This window comes from Bombus flavifrons, chromosome 1 (genome assembly GCF_040668555.2).
Source record: "Bombus flavifrons isolate JBK064 chromosome 1, iyBomFlav1_principal, whole genome shotgun sequence".
In the NCBI taxonomy this organism is placed as follows: domain Eukaryota; kingdom Metazoa; phylum Arthropoda; class Insecta; order Hymenoptera; family Apidae; genus Bombus; species Bombus flavifrons.
The window spans coordinates 12,478,968-12,504,226 of NC_138442.1; the positions used below are offsets into that span (position 1 = coordinate 12,478,968).

General features: G+C 38.0%; 1 protein-coding gene across 6 annotated transcripts in view; it reads right to left on the minus strand.

The window, feature by feature from the left end:
* LOC138182437 (circadian locomoter output cycles protein kaput) overlaps positions 1-25,259 on the minus strand; it is a 94,713-nt gene that overhangs the window by 22,610 nt on the left and 46,844 nt on the right. For 2 of the 6 annotated variants that reach the window (XM_069118307.1, XM_069118316.1), the window contains exon 2: positions 11,376-11,458. The exons of the other annotated variants lie outside the window; for them this stretch is intronic. The gene's annotated coding sequence lies outside the window, so the exon portion shown is untranslated. The remainder of the gene's footprint in view (positions 1-11,375; positions 11,459-25,259) is intronic. 6 annotated transcript variants of the gene reach the window in all.

Sequence of the window (25,259 nt, forward strand, 5' to 3'; positions counted from 1 at the left end):
ACTCGTTAAAAAAAAAAAAAAAAAAACTATAAAGCAACTAATAAAATAAATATTCAAGCAACATGCTATTTATTCTACTTATAAAACCCTCTTATACACTGTAATTATCTAACTCCATTTTTATTAGGTAAATTTTTGAACAAAAGTCAAGGTATTTTCAACCGACATCTAACCTACATGAATATTCTACATATCACGCTCATGCAAGTTCATTTTTACCAAATGAATTTTTTACCAAAAGAGAATGAACGTTCGAGCAACAGGCCACGTAATTCTCCCGTATACCTACCTCTTGTCTAACTGAATTTTTATAAAAATCAATATTCGCGAAGCTGTTAAAATTAAACCCTTTAGAAAGAACATTTCCCCTGTCCAAAAGAAAGCTCCACAAACAACACAAAAATCATATAACGTCCTATTAATTCGAACCACGCCGCTCATTAATTTCATTGAACCGCTGTGTGAAATCTTCGATTCGTACGTTTTTATTATTTTCATGAAATATAACCCGTCTGATGTCGTGCGTGCTTCGGATACGTATCCCGGGGATCGTCTGTGAAACGATTTGAGCCGGTTTCACCACAACTCCACCATGGAGAATGTATCGACTCGCCAAAAGGATCAGGAGGCTCTCCATCCAGTTCCACCAGATCTTTAGCTATATCGAGAACGTTACACTGGCGTATCGTGTTTGATACATAACAAATACATGTGCACGCCGTCAGCCACGAGTATTAATAATTATTATTTAGAAATTTAGTAGAAAGCGAACACGTTTCGCTGTCTTTATATTTCGCAATTATCTTGTTACAAGCTTGTTACCTTCACCACGAGCATCTTCACGTGTACACAGGGAATTCGAAGACGCAGAGATACGCAGAATTCATATAAAATGCAAATATAATAAAAATACGGCGAAATATACAAAACGTATTGCATTGTTATGATATCCGATAGACGAAACAAGTTTTCGCTTAGATTCCCTATTTTTATAAAAGCGTGAATTTGCATAAAAATCCGTAATCTGGTTATCTCGCTTATGACGCAAAATATTCGGCAAAGTAAAATTTGTTAAAGTTTTCCAACGAATGCAACGAGCAGCTGTGTGTTCGTATTTATGGTATCCAGTGTATAAATTGGCACGTTGTGGTTGTGCATAAAAAGGTGGTGAATGAAGGAGAGATAGAGAGAACGGAGGAGAGACGAAATATACGCAGACGGGACGTAATCGTCGTACACGTGACGGGATGCGGTTAGCATACGCACACGAATACACGCGCTTGCAGGCGGCGCGGCAAAGTCCTGAAGTTACACGTTGGATAGGTCGGGGCACCGTGACGAATGAATCGATGCACGTGGACGGGCGACTGGCTGTAATACGGCCGAACCCTTCTCTGATCCTGGGCCACTGGCAGCAGCCAGCCGGTCGAAGCTTTGTTCTATTCACAAGCGCCAGACGTCACGACTATGACGAATCCGAGATTCGTGATGGTTTTCATAGAAGCATCGCTTAATTGACGAATTCTAAAAACTATAGGGTGTAGGTAATGCTTTCTGCGATTTAAAATTCAGATTTTTCAATTTTCCGCTACGACGGCGGACCAGTTACCCGGCGTTTCCACGAAATATCGCATAATTGTCAGATTAACATCAGCGTTCAAGACGTAAGCGGCGTCTTTTTGGAAAAAAATGTAGATTTCTTGTAATTTCTGTATGTACTTTCGGACTTGTTTCAAACTTTGCCAAAGTAATCGCGAGACGGGCGAGGTGCTAATGAAATTTCAAAATGTTTCCTATAACGCATGTAATATATTTACAGAATGTGTCTACACAAATGTTGGAATGCTTTTGCGAGTAACTGTACTGTACATACGTTAGGTGTTAGGGGCGAAGAAAAGATAGGGAGGAGAACTGATCTACGGGTGACAGTACAATTCGAGGCATTCGAGAGATCGAGAAATTGGTGAACTTACGTATAAATTTATTGACACAGGGAGTAAGCGGTTGTTTTTCGAAACATTAAAAGTCTAAAAAGATACGTCGATGTTTCTAGACATTTTATACGCTACACAGTGGAAAAATAGAATTATCGAACTTGGCAATTTCCAGGTGTAAATCGAGTCTTCCCCTTAAAAAAAATTTATTACAAGGTTCGTGTTTTAGCTACAACCGTCGAGTCCATAAGTTTGTTTTAAGAGTATTTAGCTTCGTAGATGCATCCGTGTTATCTGAGGAACGCGAGCTAGAGAAAACTGACCTAGACAGTGCTGGAAGCAATAGCATTTGAAGCGTCAGAAACTTTACGACCAGTTCGATAATTCGTGTAAATGTTGGTAAACTGTCGCAAAAACTTTTCTCTTTTCATTTTCTATTTCTTCGACCTTCTTACATTTTTAACGATCCAGGGAATACAATAATTATTCAATTTAAAACTCCAAGTATAGCATACACCGAAGATCATAAGTATCAACACAGCTTTCGTTACTTTATTTAGTATCTTGTAATAAACTAACTTCAAAGTTAAAGCAACGAAACTGTTCACTGTTTATTAAATATCTAAATAACAGCTGTAGTGTCCTAATATTCATGGCCAGACAGTGTAAGCTACATTATTCTCTCTTGAAGAAATTCCTTCCTTGACGTTTACTCTAATCAGTCTGTCATTTAACGCTTAATGAAGCTGTATTCTGATATTCCTAGGAAAAGCGTATCACACAAACCAGGAAACCTCAAATTTTGATAATTACTGCGTGAATCACGCAGATCTGCGCGCGCGTTCCTCGTCAAATGAATATTAAAATCGATGTGGGAGCAAAGCGATTGAAATTCTGACGCAAACAGAAAGATCGGAGAGGATTTGATCGAGGGAGGAGGGATTTTCAGATTGTTTACGAAGGTTATCCTTCGTATTATCGGAGGGGGGGTTAATAATCAAACAAGGAATCCGCAAAGTTAATTACGACGAACGAACAAGTACATCGGTGAACGATTGATGGATTTAATTAGAAAGTTAGCTCATTTTAATGATCGATCGAATATCGATTGATAAACAGCTACTGAAAAATTGCTTGTAAATTGACCGAGCGTGGCTGATAAGAGGCAATGAAAAATAGCCGATAAATTGGCGAAACGTTCAGAGAAAAAAATTATATCGTCGATAAACGTTATCTTGCCCATAACGTTGGAGAGTTCTTTTTCGAAGATCAATTTTTTTTTCTTTTGTCACACAGTCCAATACGCTTCGCTTATTCAGAGTTTCAAAACCATCAGTTTCGCTTCTTACAGATTTCTCAATTTTAACAACAATAATCACTCTCGCGTAACAGTTTACTATACTAACCGAATACTATATCAACGAATCGACAAGTTACGATGTACGAGTCACAGACCTTTTCTTTGCGATTGTATGATTTTACGGAAAAGTTAATCGTGAAACGTAATTTACTTTTTAAGGAAACTCGTTGCTACAAGAAACCGCTGCACGAGAGTAATTATTAGCACTGATTACTCGTAACTAGCGGCTTATAAAATTTCGCTAATGACGTCGCTCGAATTATGCAAGAAATGGCACGACATACGATTAGATTCATAAATCAAACTTGTCCTTGACGAAGTCGATCACAGTCTGGCATCTGTGTGATTCATTTAATCAAAGAAACTACTATCTCGGTGATATAACGTGCAAGTTACGAAAATGCGGCCGCAATTAATAGCACTTTATCGATAAATAATAGAACGGGGCAGCGAACAGATTATTTTAATATCCATAGGTCGAAGAGTTGCGAGAGCAAGATGCAACTGAGCAAATTTTATCGTTGTTGTTTTCTTCGATTTGACACCGAAAGGGGAAACGAAATATGCAAAAGTTTCGGGGACCAGCTTAGAGCCGAAGGTTCAAGGTCGAAAATATTTCATCGTTATCTAAAAAAACGCCATTGGTCACGTCAGCGTCTGCACACGATACGACGCCGTTTATAGCGATGATGTTCGGAGTGACGAGCTCGAAAACAATGCAGTCGGCGTAAGAAGTTACTTTCCAGTCGAATTCCTGTCTCCGGTTTCCAGTCGCCGCGATCGATCGCGTAGAAATCTCAAAATCGTGGTCAGCACGACGATCCACATCGTTTCCGAACGTATGAGACAGAAACGGAAATTGAACTTGGTGTAACTACAATATTCTTCTGTCTTCAAATTCCTCCAGTTCTAATAAGAAAGGACGAGAAGAATATATAACTGTAGCATCATCTCCTAATCCTGTAGCGCTCCTATTTTTATATTTTCACTCGACTCCAATCTTATCGAACAAAAAGGATTTCTAACGTTTCAACGTAGACACGTAACTCGGATTTTCAACGAGAAATCACGCATACCGATAAGAATTTCTTCATATTCTACTATTCGAGACATTGGCTAACTACCACCGCTAGAAAAATACGAATGAAATATTTGTTATCGTTAGAAAAATACAATTTCAGTGAAAACTGTCGAGAAGAACGCAACAGGATTAACCGATATCAAATAACATCAGCTTTTATCGAGAATTTCATTTCTATCCAAACTCCGATCTTCCTCGGACATCTTTTCACCTTTCCGCTCTCCCCAATCCCCAAAACCAACAACACGATCCAATTCGATCCCTTAAAACACCCTTGGTAACGTGCAAACCTTTATAAAAGAAAGCCCATAGAAACGGCAAGTCGGACGCCAAGAGGCAAAGATTAGGCTCAATTAGCTTCGTTTAATATCGTTTGCATCGTAAAGCAAGCTACGCGAAGCGCACGACGACGCGTTATGCAGCGATCTTTGAGACGAATGGTTCGTAAAATGTCGAACAGTGCCTTTATCAAGCTATCATTGGCGCGTTTTATTGGAAGCTTCGAAGGTTCTATCGCCCCAGCTCATCTGCTCGATCCCCTTTACTTTCGCTTTCTCTCTATTCGTCGACGTTTTCACGCGGGGACGCGAAATCCATGACCCTCGCGCGCTCTCGCCCTCCGTTGTCCCCATCCTGACGACCGGTTCTCTCTTTCTCCCTTTCTCTCTCTCTCTTACTCACGCTAGCTGTCCCTCTCTCTCTAGTCAAGGCCTCCAGACTTTCGACCCGCCGACGGGGAAGGGGTTGTTACCGGAGCACGGGTTTGCGAATGGGATAGGGCCGACAACTTCGTTTCAGGATCGATACTCCGGTCTACGCGGAGCTCGATGACGAGAAGAGTAGACTGCAACCCTCTTGACGGTTCTCTCTTTTTCTCTCTGTCTTTACACCTGGTACACCTGGTTCAAGGTCGCCAGATGAAACCGAGTTACGCGAACACTGCACAGGCGCAAGCTCTCTTCCGTTTTTCATATCGTTCGCGAACATCGGCTCGATAATAAGAATCGGTGCGGATTCAGGATGTTGCAAATTTAGAAAATTCTACGATTTCGCGCTTTCAGGCCGGCAAACTTTCACGCTTCGACATTTTTGAAATAGTTTAGATGAACTTTGATATCTATAAATTTCTAAATCCGCAAACTTCGAAAGTTGGAAATTTGCAAATGCGCGTAGTATATTAACGCGTTCTCGAATTATCAAATTTCTAGGTTCATGCAAATTTCTATATTTCCGAATATTTCCAAGCTTAGAAACTTCCGTGATATTGAAATTTTCAAATTTCCAAGCTTACAAACTTGCTGCGTATCTTCAAATTTCTAAATTTGCAAACTTCGAACATTTGGAATTTGCAAATCCGCGCGGTATACCAGCACGTTCCCCAATCATCAAATTTCCAGGTTCGCGTAAATTTCCATATTTCCGAATTCCCAAGCTTACAAACTTCCGTAATTTCAAATTTTCAAATTTCCAAGTTCACAAACTTCCTCCGTATCTTCGAATTTCTAGATTTGCAAACTTGCAAGTTCAAAATGTCCACGTTACCACACTTCCATAGCTTTACGAATGTATTGAAATTTTCAAACTTTGAAGCTCGAGAAGTGGAAAGTGGCGTTTAGTCGAAGCTAGACGCTAGCGAAATTTGAAAATTTGCAAGTTCGCTCGTTTGGAAACTGGATATTTTTAATCTGGAACTTTTCAAATTCCCTGGGAACATGAAAGTTCGGGTTTCGTGGAAACCGGTGATTCGTGTGCTCTTCTCTGAAAGATTATCCGACTTTTTTTTGGTAATAAACTCCCTCCACTAAACTCTGATATCTCTCGCTATTGAATATGTTTTATAAAAGTTTGAATAGGTGATTTGTATCGGAGTTTTATCATTCGATGAATGAAACGTATATCGCAGGCCAATGGATATTTTTTTCTTTAATTCTCGTTGCTATCTAACTAATATCGATATTTGTCAAACGGAATATTTCGTTGTTTGACAAACACTCGGACTGATGCATTATTTTCCAATTCTACGAAATAAAAGGAAGAATATTGGTTGTCAGATTAATTGTTTCTAAGAAAGGAAGATGATAAACTTGTTAAAAAATATTATCGCTTATAAAAGGAGCAATCGAAACTTTGATGAAATCTGTGATGTAATTTAAATGGTCAGCGAGAAAGCTTTTTAAGACACTGATAAGGTTCAGAGATAAAGATTAGAGTAGATTAAATTTATCGAAGATGTAGAAAAGTTTGGCCGTGCCAACGATATACTCTGTTCTATCTTTACGATTGGATGTAACATGCAAATCGAAAAAGAATTTTGTCGTAGAAGTTAAAGAATTTTCGAGTTGCTTACAGAAAGATACGACGAACGGATTTAAGAAATTTGGCCGAAGAGTGGACGCGTTAATTATAAATTTTGAAAGTGTTTGCTTACAACGATTTCCAATTATTTCTCGTCGATGCAGAAGTGAAAACAAACTCGGTGATAACTCCGGTGATAAGACTCTCAAGATAAGACCTGCTCGTGATACGTGCATAACTGAAATTTCGTTTGCCCCGTTTTCGTTGCGTTCTGCATGTTTTAACCTCGTGAACGAAAAAACAAAATATGGATTATGAAAAAATTTGCAAATACATTGTATAAGTCTGTTATGTAACTCGCGACTATAAACTTTTGACATTATTTGAGGATTGGTTCGATAACGTCGAGAGATCGATACTTGCATCAACAAAACCACGTTATCTCTATTTCTTTTTTCAGTTTGTCATTAAATCAATAAATGCGTTTTATATATTGTATTTTTCACGGAACGGAGAATTTGGTGCTCTAGATTTTTAAACTAAACCGCTGACCAGTGTATACGTATAATTTGAAAATTTTCGAAGTTTACGAAAATAAAACGAGATTCTATCTTTTATAATTTCAAGAACGTCGTCTTTCCTTCTTCTTTTTTTTTTTTTTTACGGGATAATGTCAAAGGTCAAGGCTGATCTAATAACCTTCGCGTGACTTGAAATATGCACAGTTTAAAAATATATTCCATTAATGGAACAATTACGCTAAAGAGATTAGTGGAAATTTAATTCAACAGATATACCTAAACAACATACAGTTTCTATATCCTTGTTAAATAGAACGACTCTTTTACTTCTCGTTGCGTTTGCAGAAACGAATAATTACTCGAATCTCAAGTTCAATTGAACACGATCCTTCCACCTACTTACGATCAAAGCTTGTATTTTATATATATTCAAGAAGACACCCTGTATATATTCCATACATTTGCCAGCCGTGGGTAAAAGGAATGAGCGAGTATCGCCCTAGCAACTCAGTGCAGAATTCGACGATGCAGTAGAGGGAAGGTCTCTCACACCTAAGCGAGGCATCGTGAAATTCGGGCGGTGTCGGCGACTGCGTTGTAGCCGTTTTCGTCGTTCTCGTCGACGTCGTCAGCACCGTCGCGCATCCGCGTCCTGCCTCACTGCGAGCCTGCGTGAGCCTTTCGAATTCGAAGCCCGGTCAACAGCCCCGAATTCTCTCTTTCTCTCCCCTACCACCAGTCGAACCCGACCGGTACAGCCGACTCTCTGCTCATTCCTCTTCTGGTTCCCCTCGCTCTCTCCCTCTCTCTCTCTCTCTCTCTCTCTCTCTCTCTCTCTCGCGAAACTACTTCCCCGTCGCTGCGAAACCGAATCCCTTTTACCACGGAACCCCCCTTTCTCCTCTCGCCTCTTTGCCAAAAACCTCCTCTTGCCACCACTTTGCTTCGCCGTCTCTTCGTTTCCATTCCACACAACTCTATCCGGTGTTTCTCCTCCGCCTCCGCCGCCTCCAACACCGCCACCACATTCATTCCGTTGCTCTTCGTCGTTTCTCGTCTCCGTCGCTCTTGCCCAACCGAGAATCGTAAATCATCACGCCCCTCTCTATCCTCGAACACACACACGCACAGACTATACGTCCAATCGACCAGACTTTGTCCTCTCTTTCCTTCGAGTTGCTTCTCTCCTTCCTGTCCTCCCTCGTCCTCCTCCGCCTCTTCATCCCGCTCTCGTTCCATCGCTGGGCCACCACACACTGTCATTTTGTTTCATTATTTCTTAATCGAGCGCCTCCTCCTTCTTTTCGATTGCTCTTTTTATCCTCCCTCGTGGGTCGAGGGACGTCGACTTCCCCGCCGATCCACCAGCCACGTCCATCTAGTTATTTTTCCCTTTCTTTGCCTGGGAACGGGACGTCTAGCCTCTTCTTCGTCGGCTTCGGGCGTGGTTCTCCACCTAAGGCGGTTGCATGCACCGGCGTTTTTATAAAATTAGCCAGCAGCAAGAGCGCAAAGGAGAGAAACGACGCAGACAGTGACCAGGTGCACGGTTTGGCTCTTCGTCCATCTTTTCGACGATTTGGCACGTTCGCTGTTGTTGGGTCGTCGTCGGTGTGACTTTTGCTCGCACAAGGGTGGATTGGCGTGAACGAGATCTATTTAAGGCGAGATTTTCGTAGTTGCAGCGGTAATTTTCCTCGGTGAATCGTAGATAAACAAGCAACTTGAGCGAATTTCGTTGGTTCGTGGAATATTATTTTTGGGCCAGGTTCGTTCGTTGAGCGAGTATTGTGAAGGCCTGTGGGCGATCGTCGATACGCATTTAGAATTTCGTTTTTGGCTTCGAGTGTCAGGTCTATTCATTTCTTTCTAGAACATTTGTTTAGTTTTCTGCAAACGCATCTGTAGTGTCCGAGTATAAAGGGGAACGAGAGCTACGTTGAAACTGACCTACGAAACGATGCCATCTGTAGCACCGGAAATTTCATCGTCTTAATGGTAATTTATCGGTACGGAAAATATACGCGCTGTTGCTTTTCGAACTAATCAAAGTCTAAAAGAGTCGTTCAGTTTACGCGAAACTAGAAGGTCGCTGTAGTGTATGTACTTACTATCTCAAGGTACGGCCAGAATAAATAAATCGCTGGTAAAAAAACATACCAATTATTGCGAGACGCGTTTAGATAACTGTATCTATCAACGTGATCTTGATAACCGTGTGATAGGCAATCTTAAATATCTCGAATTTCTAGTCTAACGATAAAGAACAATCATGCACAAGAATTCAAACGTACTACATTAACATACTCTTTATTTTTAATAGAATTTCAATATTTGAGGTAGATTGTAACAAACGACACGTATTGATACATTAACGTTTCTTTTCGTTGTACAAAATATCGAGTGGAACGATATATGTTCACATTCCGTAGTTTCCAATTTTGAAACAAATATTAAAACAAACTCTTTTTGCACCAGTGTACATTACTCGATATTTTATAATTTATACATGTCATTGAAATAAAAAAAATTCTCATCTCAAAGCTTCGGTCTAATCTGTTTAGCCCAACGATAAGTAACAATTATATATAAAAATTGCAACACGCTATATGTATAGAGAGAGAAGAACGTACAAATTCAACCAACTGCATTACAAAATTCATTTCTTTCTTCATTCGTTCGTTTTAATCATTCGAAATATAACAAATCTTCTAAATTTTTATATATTATATTTCCCGGAGTAATTACAAGCCGAACAATTTCAAACAAGCCGATTTCGACTTACAACGAATTTTTCTATTTGTACAGCCACCGCTGTAAACTCGAATATTTTATAACTTCTACGTGTGCTATTTTTTAAAAAAAAAAGGAAATTATTACTCTTAACTCGTTACTAAAACGAGGTATTTTTTCGTCCTGGAGGACTCGCACGTAGCTGCTTCTGAAGGTGTATGAAAAACCCGCAGGACACGCCTTCGCGCATCCTTTTTATCCCAGTCACCCTCCTCTTCGTAGCACTGTTCTCTGTCTGGCATGAACCACGTTCGACCATGACCACCCTTCGTTAGGGTGCGTGAGGGTGGTAGAGGAAGGTGACCTTCGCAACGTTGCCGTCGTTCTCCCTCTCCCAGTCCCGAAATCCTGGCAGGGAAAGGGAGAAAGGAGCAAAAGGGAGATCTGGCTGGTACTCGTGGAAGCCACGTTCCAATGCTGCCTCATCCCGTTCCCCATCATCCAGCCCTCCTCTGTCTGGCTTGGTTTTACACTAGGGACGAAGGGTGAACGTATACTTCACCGTACTGCTAGTTCGCTGTTATATTTAACGCGGTCCGTATCCAAGTAATGGATGTGAATTGCTCGCAATTTCACGTCGCTTTTACGAACTTTCGACGGATGGATGTCATTAACTACCACGGAATAAAATCGTTTCGTCCTTTAAGGGCCTCTCCAAATGTTTATGAATACAGCATTCGATCGATGCTACAGAGAATCCTGTCAGTGAAAATTAGCAAAGTATATGGTTCTCCGTTCGATCGACGATAAAATGAATTCTCTGCTGGAAGAATATACCGAAGATCTGGACGTTGAATAAAAATTGGAATTCATAGGTTTAGCCGTATAAGACTCTGCTCGAAGGAAGGATTTCTATATTTGCTATGAGAGAGCTACGAAATCAAACTGATAAACTCGTATCGAAGTTGATCGTTTGCTTTTTGAGGAATTGAGCGTTAAACAAAGATCGTACTGTTTTACGTCCTCCTTTTCGTTCAACGATCATAATGTATCATAATGATGTATCATAATGTTTCAGATCGGTTGACATAGTCTATCGATTAATATTTGACATGACTAGGTGTTTCATGGAAATCAAGAATTTCGAGAAAAAAAGAGACTCACCTTGGAGATCCGCTATTTTACAAAACAGATTCACTTAAATTTATCAAAATAGATAAATCGTTATCAGTGTCTAAGGCGCTACTAGTTTCGATTTAATAATAAAATCAACAATGATCGAATATATATACCTGGCTACGATTACAGAAATAATTACAAATTTCTAATCAAGCGGATAACACGTTTCAGCGTGTAGATCGCTTTAGCCTAGAGCTCGTTGTACGGTGAAAAGCAAGTAGAAACAGACGGTACGTAGCCAGACCATAGTAACGCCGTCTGACCGCTCTCACCTTCCACCATGTGCAACCAAGTTTCATCAGGACATCCAGTGCTGCACGCGACAACTCTCTTCCAGTCCCTTTTTGTTCTGTCCCTGTTCCATTAAAATTACGCGTTAATTCGCTGAATTGCGGGTCTCTATCTCCTTATTGCGAGTTACGTGTGCATCGTGCACAGTGTACGTTGGTAGGAACTGTTCAAACTACGAACAATTCCGTCAGCGTACGAATTATTCAATTTCGAGAATGGAAACAGAAGTTTACATGTGTCGTACAACAGCGAAGCTTCTTACTTTTTAAAAATACCCGACGATGAGAGTAGGAACTCGTCTGTGTATATACGCGCTGTTCGTTTCTCGTTTCGCGAGAGTTTTCGCGTCTTTTTCGCCCGCGCATCTCGTACACTTTGATACGTCCCTCTGTTTCCTTGTTCCACTGTTGAGATCCAATTTTCTTTCAGCAGATTTCAGCGGTATACAAAACGTATAATTACGTTTAATTAGGAAAACCAAGGTTTGCGAAACATATGAATTGGTAATAAATTGATAGCGTTAGTAATTGATAAGAAGTACGCTGATAGCGATATCTACGTAATAAACAATCTATATAATAACAATTTGGAAAATGTTTCGCTCATCAAGACGAATAATTTTTATCTAAACTTGATATACCGCGTGAAAATAAAATTCATATATATATTACATTACATTACATTTAATAATTTAAAATAGATATTGATTATTTGTTTACATAAGATGGAACGATAGTAGCATAATCTAATAAAGCTTTATGTTGATTCAATTTAGCGAAGATAAGAAATATTATAAAAGTATCGACTTAATCGTCGCTAATCTTAAACACACATAGAAGAGTATAAATAAAATCATCTTGTTAAAATTGTTTGCACGAGAACGATATACCTTCGGAACTTCTCATCTTCATTTCGTATATGTATTTGCAATTAAATTCATCCCGTCTATTCGGCAGTAAGCAAGGAATTGACGAGATGATTTCAAAAATACTTATGTATTAAACAACTCCTCTTCTCTAGTAGCTACTCGATACAAATACTACTTAAATAATTATATTTCTCATTATGTTGACCTTATTACGAGGCATCATTCCTCTGTTTTCTCTCCCGTGTAAAAAACAAAAATTTAATTTCAAGAACCGCTACGAAAAAAGCGAAAGAAAATGATGGAAATATCTTGCTCCCTCTAATTGCCTCAATTTCGAGCGACTTACAGCACCCCTCCTTCTTTTTCACTGTTAACGAGCCAAGCAACTAAATTGTACGCTAAATTTGTGCCAATTGTAGCCAAAAAATCTTTGTCGAATTTTGGAGACGGCCGTATTATTTTGGGTAGCCGCAACACGTTGAAAATTGCTGTACTTATATCAGCCGGCCTCGTATTACGAGTAACGAGCAGATATCCCTCTGAATGCTTCGGACGAACGCTGTAATAATGTCAAATAGATATAATGATTTTCTCCCACGTACCGTTCACTTTACTGCCTGATTCCACGTTTTTAATCCTATCTTCGTATGTATAAATTTTTACGTCAGCCTCCAGTCAGTCAGTTTTTTTTTTTAATAGTCAGTTAAATTTTTCCTTTGGTAAAATCGATATCTCCTAAGTCGAAATTTATTTCGTTCCAATAGCTGGAACAGGATTACTTTACGGTATTAACCCTTTCTAAGAATCCTCTAACGCAATCGACCACTGACAATTCCGACACTCCTTTGCAGCGAAGCTTTTCGAAACGAAAAAAGTTTCCCTTCGAAAAGAAAAAGATTATCGATATTTACGAATTTATTTATACGCGTTAACTTTCTCTATTTTTATCGACAAAGATAAAAATGAAACAAAGCTCTGCGCTGTAAAAAGTTGGAATTCTTATAACGTTCCTTGCGGTGGAACAGAAGCGTGCAATAAACGGTAAGATGGTTTGATAACAAAAATTACTGGGTTTGTTATACTTTTATTTATACGATCTTATAATCTTATTACTCGAGATAACTAAAAGCATATTATTAATAACGTTCGTGCGGTGGTTGAGCGTCACATTTACACGATGCATTTTCTAAAGAGAATCGATAGCCACCGATTGATATTACATATACACGTAAAGATACAAATTACGATTTAGTACGTGTATTCTATGATTTCAATAGGATCGTTAACAATTATAAATCTCGTCTTCGGTTACATTTCTCCAACGGCATCGGAAAATATATTTTTCACGCGTATATTAATTATCGTTATTATAGATACATATATTTTATCGACTTATATTTATTGATATATTATTATATGCTAACAAATATTAGTATATCGATACGATGTAATACCCAGGAGAAGTTAATCACAATAAATGAATATAATATAATATTTAATACAACATAATATTTATAGTGTTACAAAGTACGCTGTACAGAGTAACTAGGAGAATCGAATCTAATCGAGCAGTCACACGCGAAAGAAGGAAACATAGCCAATAAAAAGTGTCGAGATAAAACGTAACTGGCCGATAAGTATTTTTAAAGGCCGTTTTGCACGTGTGCAAGTGACACGGGCTCACGTGATATCACTAAAACATAAATGTTACCTCCGAGCCTAAAATTTGTGATAATAAAAACACGCGGTTGGGACATGCGCCGATGCACAACGCCGAGACTTTAACATCTCTACCTACGTAATTCTTATTACTCTGAGCACGAAATCTTCGAAATAAAAGAAAATAAATAAGCGCAGACATCCCACGTATCGCGATTTCCATTATTTGAAAAAGAAAAAACACGCGGGATCGAATTTATCAGCATGGAACATGTCGCGGATGGTTGTACGCATCTTGTATACTCCGAGGAGACTAAAAACGCGTGACACGAATTATAATCTCTCCGTACGAACGGATACGGACTTCCGACCATTCTTTTCCGCCCTTTCTCGCCGAATTTCCGCGTGTATGTGTCTCGATGATTGTCAATCGGACCACGTCCGCGTGAAACAACGAGTGGCTCGAAAATGCGCTGAAATCGATGCGAGAAACTTTCCTGCGAACGCAGCTGCATATACGAGACGACGCCAGATACACAGATTTTTACGTATCGGTTCATCCTTGACTGTTGTTCTTCATACGTTTGTCACCGTTTCGAATAATTCACGAGGATCTAGTTATCATTATCGTAATTACAGGTAGAACATCATCGTTGTTAATCTAATCTAATTGTGATACATAATAATAATTCTCTGTTAAAGTATATCTGTCGAACAATTTGAGAACGAATATTCGTAACGTAAGAATATTGCAAAAATTGTAATAATATTCTTATTTTCGTTTTGTTGTTCGTGCTATGCGAAAGTATAGTACACTGTATTCTTGTCGGAAGTCACGATTTCGAAGCGGAATTATCGTTTGTTCGGCAATAACGCAACCTTCTGGATTCTATATCCCTAAATGGGCTCTTGGAGAGAAAATTTGTAGAGACAGAAACGTAGAGGCGTTTCTCCGTACCGAACAATTACAAATTACGTTTGAAAATATTCGACATCTTTCATCTTTGTCTTCGGATCTATTTGTCCGTCCTTTTTTTTATCACAACAGCGGAATAAATAAAGAAACAAATAGATTATCGTAATTATATTCTTCAAAGTGATCCAAGCGCCGTATAAATCTCGGTTCCCCTCGCCCGACTCGCAACAAGGTATTTTTAAGCTGGAAAAAAGAACGGCGTGACTCGCGATCGTGGAAATATGCACCGAAATGCACGAAACTGCCTGGTGTGCTTTTAGACCTCAAGCTTTCACGATAGCCTTTGCTGATCGATCTCGCGATTAACGTCGCGTGCACAGCGAATAAAAAAGTCGTATCGTTCGATTTAATTACGTTTCCACTCGTGTATTATTTACCAAGGAATACAAAGAAAAAGGCGAACGTTACGAATTTCTTATTCGACGAATGCAAAAACAAAAGTTGTCGAAGATTCTATGTTCCTCGAGATATAATCTCGAAGGTTTTCTGTTTTTTATCAATTTCGCCTGTTTCCTGCGGTGATATGGTCGAGAAATGCGAGCTTCTATCGTTTACATAATTCGAAATCTCGTTGAAAGTACGCGAGAAGAATAAATCGCACGTTTTAGCCAGTTCGACGTTTCGAGGAATCGAGTATGTATATAGAAAATATACATTTTCTGTAAAGTTAATTTACCTAGCAAGTGAAAAATCGCACGAAATTGCTGCGTCATTCAAAATACAATTCCAGACGAAATTATAGTACATACGATATATGCCAATAAGAATATACCAACGTTTCGCATATTACGTATATATTATACGTTCTATTATATGTCAATGTCGAGAAAATTGATCTCCTGCAATTAACATGAAAGGTGGACCAGTTAAAACGAAATCTTGAAACTTCCATAAAGAAACAAGAAACGCGGTTCGTGAATATTGATAACAATAGAAACTAATAGAATGCGCGGATTACATAAAAACAATATTATGTGCTCGATTTACATTTTCTTTCGGGACGATAACGTCACTTATTTATGCAATCCATTTTCAAGTACAAACATGTGCGTCAGTGAATGTATACGTATCGGATATGTAGAACTATTTCACTACCAGATCCATCCGACTTTCTATAATTGCATATTAATCGCGATAAACGTAAATTCGACGAGCGATAAATTCAACGCGGTTGTTCGATCTTCGATGCTTCTGATTTTTTCGAGATTTGAATACGCAAACGTCCGAAGGATGCCATCGCGTTAACGATGTTAACAGTGTAAACTTTTCTAGCGCTTATTCCTCGAATAAACATACCTCAGATAGACACTGTCACGATTGCGCTGCCTCTTATATTTATAATTATTCAGTTATAAATTGAAATTGAAATCGCAATTTTTTTCCGACGAAACCATACATCTCACTGTAGAAATTTTCATCTTGTAAAATAAACTCGCCGAGATTAGTTTTCTTATGAATTAATAGAATCATTTTTTTTTTATTTTTTCTCTTATAATCTGCGTATGTGCAATGTACGGCATAATGATAATCAGCACGGATCATGAAGATTTAAATTGACAGAAATGCGAGTACACTCAGTGATCAATGGTAATATTTAACTCGTGTTGCTAAATTTGTATCGTAGATGTAAAAAGTGATGTCTCGTTAATTTAGGGAATTGTTAAAGGAAGCGACGACACTTTCCAATAATCTTTGCAGTATAGCACGATAACATACGATAAGAAAAGATATAAATAGTAAATATAAATGTTTAAGTTGAACAGATAATTCTAATGTACTTGTTTGATAGCTTCGGCTCAGACCTACCGCACAGTCCTATAACATTTATCTCTAAGATTTACCAATAAAAACACAGCGAATACACGGTCGATGTATCGTAAAAGAAATTTCTATCACTCGTAGTATCAACGTATCGTATGACTGTAACATATACATTGCGTGTCACAACATAGGATGAAATAATTCCAGATTAAAGAACGGTATAGTTGAAACTCTTCCTTTCAATCTTCACCAAACTAGAGATTATGAGACAAAAAGTCAATCTGCCAGATTTCTATTTTCCATACGAATCACACCCGATTATCGGCGCTAATTTTTCTGCGAGTAAAACCAAAACAGACGATGGTTAAAGGAAACGTTACACGGTGAATCAAACCGAGTCGGTTCGATAACGTTAGAAGAAACCGCGTAGAAAAAATTTTCCGAGTAAACTGGAAATTTGTATCTATTTAGGAGGGAAAATTTGAAGATGCAGCAACGCACAAAAACCATAGAATACGGAAAGTGGAGTACCAGTTACGACGTTTTACAGATAAAACGAATCTTCGTTTAAATTCCGCTTCTTTAATCTCGTATCAGTAAAAATATAAATCTGCGTAAAAATTTGCAAGTGTATTTGTAAGTAAACCCGTGGACCAAAAGAAAGAAATGTTTCTTCGCAGAAAGATTCGAAATCTAGCGAAATCTTTGCCTTGACGATAAACTGACCTGCAACGATAATACACGGAACGTATACGGCAATTAGTTGGAGAGATCGCGTTAATCAAGAACTGATTACGGTTTTATATCGGTCGTCGCGTTCTTTATACGAAATCCACACATGTGGTTCGCTACGAAGGACACAAGTGTGGCAAAGTGTGGACAGCTGTCGACGGGGGCCAAGAAACTATTAACGACGTCTTCGTTTTGGACATTGTTTAGTCAGTTGCATACGTACTGTCAGATTAACATCGAACTAATACAAAATGCTTGGAAGAAAGCCGTAGCAGAGGAAGAGTCCGTGCGATCAGAATTTTTACTGTAGATACTAGATACCGACCAAGCTGGACAAAACGTAGTCGAGACAATCTATGGCTGGTCTAAAAAAAGAATCGACGCGATTCTGGAGCAACTACGAATATATTCCAAGGATCGCAGCTTCTCCATCCGAACCGACCTTGCACACGAGAGAACAGCCACGCTGTTGCGTTTATATAACCGAGGAATTTTATATGTTTTTTTATATGTTATATGTTATTGGTTGTTTATCTGCGCAAAGTAAAACGCATAAAGCGTAGCGTTAACTATTATTGGAAATACATGCAATAGAAAAAAAATATTAATAGATTTTTTAGCTGTTTTTTCGTATGTTTTTTTATTAGTCAATTATCTATGCAAAGTAAAACACATAAAACACAACGATTAATTATTATTCGAAACATAGATTATTAGAAATAATACGGAAAAGATATTAACGAAGAACGACGATATCTTTCTTTGTAAAATTGTTTTTTAAATGTGTTTTTCGATGTGCGTAAGTGCAATTTATATTCTAGCGAGTGTAAATCTGACAATTGCTCTATGTCGATGAAGAAATACCAGCTACGTTGTGCTGCTCACCGAGCAGATACGCATTGTAAATATTTCGTAATAAAATGTTTTCCTGCTTTGAGGAAGCAGAATCACTGGCGTGACTTGTTTAAGTTAAAATACTAGCAAATACAAAGTATTTGTTTTATAATATTATCTTTCCTTTATCGACGTATGATTTATGGTTATTGAATATTTAAGACAGGCACGAAGGTTGCAAAAATATGAAAGTACAGACTATCCTCGTTCTTACAACACTTTTTAACATTTTTATCGTAAAAGTAGCGTTTAAACGTGGTTGAAATATTAAAAAGTTGGTGCGACTTCACGAAGGAAAGAATCTATAGAATCGTTAGAATCCGCCAGTCATCTTTTGCTATTCTCACTGATATTATTTCATTTGCCATAAATAGTACAATCGTAATAAAAAAATATAAGCATCTGATCGTCAAAAAGTCGCCTTATTCAAAACGTCACCCCTCCTTGTTAATTCAAATAGTTGAAGTTTCACGTCGGTGTCATTAGCCGTTGGAAATGGTATACAGACGATACGAACGTTCTCATGACTCATTCCTTGTCTGTACAAACAAACCAGAGCACAAAGTTCCAGATTTAACGCATCTGACCTACTAATGCCACTTCAAGCGACCAATTATCTCTTTCTGTTGCATGTAATTACGCGCGTTCCATCACCTCCACGTTACATATGATTAACGATCTCCATATACACTCGCGATATCATCGCAGTGCGAGATCTCTCGACAGAAACAACAATTTGCTGCCACGATTTTTCCTCGTTAATTCGTTACTACCTCTGTGAGAATTCTATCGGTTGCATAAAACGAACACAAAGGTCGTTACTTAACGAGTTTCACGGTTTAACGTGAATGCACACGTTTCGACGCTAATTACCGAAAATATGTCAACTTACTCCTCGACTATTATGACAAATGTACATATACATACATACATACCTGCATAATAATTTCAGGTATACGCGCATTTTAGTGTCAAATTCTGTTAGCAATAATTATTGTTTGCTTTATAGGATTGATTTTCTAAAATTTAAAAATTGACAGAATTCTAAAATCCATATTACGGAGCACTTTCGTATTGTAACTTACAAACTAACAATGTTAACGAACTAATAAACGACCAATCGTATATCACAGATTTCTCTTTCATGCTGTCGCAATTTCATATCATTTCAAGCGGCAGAGTTGGATGAAAATATTTCGTTTGCTCTATCGTGAAATCTCGTAAAATTTCGATAATCCTATTAGTTGGATTACACAAGAAATCCCGTTCGAAACTACGATTTGTCCAGATACATACGTTACAGATATCGAGTAAACGTTACAAAATTCAATAGTATTCTTGCTATTCCATTTCCATCGTCCATTTGAAAAGTTGGAACCTTACGATGCGAAGGAAATATAAAATGGAAAAGCGTATACATCAAACGAACGCTAACACTATTAAATTTTATTATACTATTGAACACTTGAATTTTATTACGCTATTGAATTTTATTGGCATATCAAAAGTTAACTGATTTAATACAGTGAGCGTTGACATTTAGCGACAAGAAACGCGCCCTTCGATTTCACGATACGTCGTTTGATACGTCCAGAGATTTCAGTACCAGAGACCTGCATCGGATTAGTATGACTGCGATCCAGTTATACCATCGAAAGTGATAAAACTCTCTCGATGTGTCACAGGAGATTCGCTCGAGAGAGGTAGAGTTTGTGAAGATTCAAAAGAACAACAGCTTAACGATTTATCTGTCGCTTACGAACTACATTCATATTATCATGTTACTATTATTAAAATAACATCGATTATTCGGAGATTAATAGGCTGTTGTTAAATGCCGCCAACGTAAACTCGATTTATAGGTTGCCAATCGATAAGCGATGGATGGTGTTGAATAGCCTATTTGTTCTCTCGAAATTTTCCATGGTTCCATGATTTTTGAATTTTCTTTCTTTCACCATCGATATCCACGAATTAAAATAACGATATTTTATACTGCACAATTTTTGCAACACTATCTTTTGCATATTCGTTGCAAAACTAATGGTAATCCACGCTACGCCTACACAAACAACTGCCACCCAATTCTATCGTTTTTGAACAAATGGCATTCAGTAATTTCCTTTCAAATAACATTTTTCTTTTCCGTAGATTGAATTTTATCTTAATCTATTATTTTTTTCTTTCATTTTAAACAAAAATCTCTCTCCAAGGAAATAGAAATCTAAAAAGATAACGAAGTAAATATTTCATTCTCGGATAACGAATTCACGCCAGATACGAGTTTATACAATTTTTACCGGAAGCAAACTCCGGACATTGAGAGATTTTGAAAGAACGTTTCAACGAACGTCCACGATAAACCGATCTTGACGCGTATACCACGTCGTATCGTTCGATAATCACGTACGACACACAAGCTGCTTTTACTCGAACAAAATTCCGGGCGAATTAATTTTTACCTTGACCAATATAGATAACGATACTCCTTTTTTGTATCGTAGGTCCTTACGTGTAGCAACCTGCAGCATAGCTAAAGTAGGTAAGAGTAATTTGCTAATGGATGCAATTTCCTATCTTCAGGAACAAGGGCGTGCACCACCAGCTCGCAATCCTGGCGCTCGGTTTCAATGCAATTTCACAAAATTGTGCTCGATTTTTACCGCACAGCCTGCTCGTGCAATTTAATATCGATATTCCCTTTCTATCCTCTTCTATTTCTCCTATACAGGCCGATGCCTCGTGCAAATGAAACAAAAGGCAGCTGTTTTTGCTAAACGATGAAATGACGTTTGTCGAATATCCGTCGATTGTAATTAGAAAAGAGAAACGAAGCTTTCTTCGTGACTTGTAATCGAAAGAATGGCGAAACCGATTTTTAACGACTGCTTGTAAGAGGCTGAAATTTGCAAATGGTCTTTCTTTGAAACATTTTTCTCTCTTCTGTTTGACAGTATCTGCTGCTTGTGATCAGAAAGAACGCAAGTACTTTCCTATTACACTGTCGCCAGTGAGAATAGCAATGCTGATTTTTTAACGGGACTCTAAACGATCGATAGAATCCGAAAAAACGAAACAAATGATACTAACGTTTCTGAAAGAAGGTGATCAACGATTTACGCGATATCATCTCTTCATCTCAAAACCTCGAACGTATAAATTTTCACACTTTCGTTAAAGATATTAGTCTTGTTCTTTAACTATGTATTGGGTTGGCAACTAAGTAATTGCGGATTTTGTCATTAGGTGGTATTGACAATATCCGCAATCACTTAGTTGCCAACCCAATATTTAAAAAACGAGTGCTCTAATCAGTCTTATAATGTAATATATAATATTATAATATAATAGTATTATATTTTGTCCGTTGTAAGTCGAAAGCCATCCTAAGCCGACAGGCATCGATTGCGACGAATAATATAATACCAACAGGCAACAACGTTATCAGTCAGAATTATCCAACAATTCTATACCCAATTGCGAATTTTTATAATTTATCGAATGGGGCATGAATGATATTGGCATAAGAGGAACAGCGTTTAGTATACAAATTACTATATTTTAAGGTTTATATAAGAGGTTCAGTTACGTTGCTACCTGTCGCGGGCCAGTTACGCCGAATAGAGTTAACGTTCGATTATTAGCGAACGTGCAATTCAATAACGTGATACCGTCTCCGATGATATCGGGAAATATATTGTGCCTCCGCGGTTTGCGGTACGCATAGTTAATAAGGTGTCGCGAATAAGGCCGATCAATTAAGGTTGACGAACCGAGCTACAAATTTCGCTGATAGAGTAATAGAGTAGAAGCTCGCGCCGATTACGCGAAATAAGCTAATTAAAGGAACATTCACACCGAAACCTGAATGTCAAACGATTTCTCTTCTCCTTTCAATTTCGTTTCCTTTCGTTTCCGATACATTGCAATTTCCAGAAAAATATCAATACAATTTGGAACATATGCGCGAATTCGATTTACAGAAATCTTTTCAATTTTTCTTACTTCACGATGTCACGATATATCTATTCGGGTTATATAGTTGCCAGTGTGATATCGCATTTATTTCATATCTCGAGTTGTATCCTAAATTCCTCGAGAATTTTCCTAAATATCAGCAACCGAGTTTCTGATCGACCGCGTTACTTCTTCACGGCTTGTAGATAAATGCTGATCGTATGTCAATTTTTTCGTAACACTATAACACCATTGCTATGCACGTTTCGGGATGCGCTTTTAATATTCCCCTATAAGTAGATTACGAATATTACGATGTTCCATATTTACAACTAGTACTATACATATTACAACTAGTACTATACATATAGCATATTGAATATTTCACGCATATTTAAATATTACATGCTACATACTGCGAATTTGTACGCTATGGGAGATTTCCCATAAGTGCGAGAAAAGATTTATATCGACGCATTTGCCAGCAAAACTTCGTCCCATTTATCTCTTGTACTTGCGTGCATAGATTACGCTTCTGCAATTTAATAGGAAGATTGAAAACAGAAGAAGAAACTTTTCCAACGACCCATTCAACGGTATACTAACAAAACTATTAAAAATCCATTCGATCGAACAAATAAAAATCTCGGCTTTCCCTGCTGGCTTTTGCATCGTCAAACTTGCATTCTTCGTAATTACGCAAGTGAGGAGAGCTGACGCGCGTCTGACAGAATTCCATCTTATAGTTGCAGGCCTTAGAGAACGCGGAAACCGGTAAGCAGACGAGATGCAGACAAGATACAGACGTTATCGCGTTCGTGATACTATCCATAAACCAGATCTCAGAATCCGTCGTCTGGCAGACGACAAACGATACTCGAGGACGAAAAGCGATCTCGAAGGAGCAAGCTGTCTCTTGTCGGCGTACTTCTCGTGTCCTTCGTGATCAACCGATCTTCTCTCTACGTGGAATTCATGAACGACGTCTAAACACGCGACAACTTCTTCCGGACACGACAGCAGATTTCAGCACCGTTAGCTTCTAGATGTTTCACCAGGCCGTGTATATCACGGGAAACTCGTGCAACATGCACGTTTCTAATGTCTCTGGTGTTACTCAATCGCAAGGCCGTGGACTTTGGTACGTTCAAGGAAAACACAAGGTGCGGGACGTAACGTAACGTGGAAAGCCAACATTTTCATTTCGATCAATATTAAGGCTTACACAGATGTATATTCATAAAACCGTGTGTTTGCTATTCTTTTTCTTCTGCGGATCGGCGAACGAAGTAAACATGTTTATGTGTTTAGGAGTATGCAAAATACAGTAAAATAAATGCAATAAAAAAAGATCGTAGAGTTGTGTTTAAATAAGAGTGAGACTGTATCTCGCAACCGCGTGCATCGGTGAATCTGTGAGAAAAGTTGTAGAGTATTACGACATAGCGTGTTAAACAGTAAAATTTTCCTCTGTCGTTGTTTTCTGATTTCATTTGCAACAGAATTATACTCTTCCCGGTTACTAGAAACATCCTACACGTAAAATACCTGAAAGAAAAAGTACTCGTAATAATCTACCTATTATAGTCTATTATTTCTTTAGGAACGTACCGGTTATATTCAGTAGATAGCATCGATAAATTTTACTTTATTTAATATTTTTACGTTATAAGATGATAAACGACCGATTTATAATAAAATAGCTAGGAAATAAACACGACGAATGGCGCTCAATTTATACTAAGTATAAGTAGATATTCTAATGTGTACACATATCGGTCGGTGATATACGTTCGTGAAAATATAAATTTGCATAAGCATCGGCAATCGAACATCTCTAGGTTATACGGACATATGTAAAAACTGTGTATCGCACACGTATCTATCCAGTGTTGTTCTATTTCGATTTCTTTATATAAGATTCGAAGGGACAAAGTTTATACGAATAGTTATATGGTAAAATGGTTAGAAGATAAAGCTTATCTAGCGTTTATGGCAGCTTTTTATAGATGCTTTTATAGCATTTCTAAGCATTTTCGTTTCACGTTTGGAGATTAAAGTTCATGAACCTGATGACAAGCGGTCGAGGAATTTCCAGTTTGTTTTCTCTACGAAAGAAGACGTAAGTCTGAATAGGTGAATCGGATGGAATCAAAGAGCAATACATATGCGAAAAGATCGTTCGATCAGGCGAAGTTGAAATATTAGTAGTACGAACGTTAGCATTTTAGTTGCAGCATCAGCTAATCGTTATCCAAGATCGCGTTTATACTTTCGTAGGTAATATACGATGAGATAATATCACTTCCGTGAAAGAATACGATTATGATGACTTTTTTCAATGGAACTTCGATAATTACATTGCCTGCACATTTGCTTAAATGTTTGGAATTGCTTCTTCGGTAAGAAGAAAACTTGGATCTTTTAGCGGTAAATAGATGTTCGCAATAAATGAATGTTGCATATATTTACTTCTTTTTCTATTTCTTTCTTTTTCTTCTTTTCTTTTTTCTTTTTGCTAGAAAATTAATTAGACGTCTAACACGAGGTCCAGATATAGCGATTTTTACGATATGTTGAAATAATTTTGAATTAAGGAATTCCAGAATTTGCGAAACTCGAGGCGCATGAATTAATGTAGAAAACAACGGAACGTAACCGTCTGCAAAAATAAAAGTCACACATGACAATACAAAGGAAAGCCTGGAACAACTAATTTAAAGAAAATAAACAATGAACTGCAAAACCTTTTATTTTCTTTTCATCATACACCATAAATTGATCGCAAAATTTTAACCTGCTGTATCTCCGACAATTTTATCGATACTCTTCTTGTTTTTTCTTCATAAGTCGATTAAACGACTTACGGATATCACAAGTGACACTTTGCAAATTTACGAGAACGAAAAAGAACACGAGGCATTTGCAACGCGAATCGCAATCGATTTACAAAACCATTTCTTCCCCTCGTTTTATTCCTCTTTCCACGTACGTAGATATATCACGGACAAACGGTAA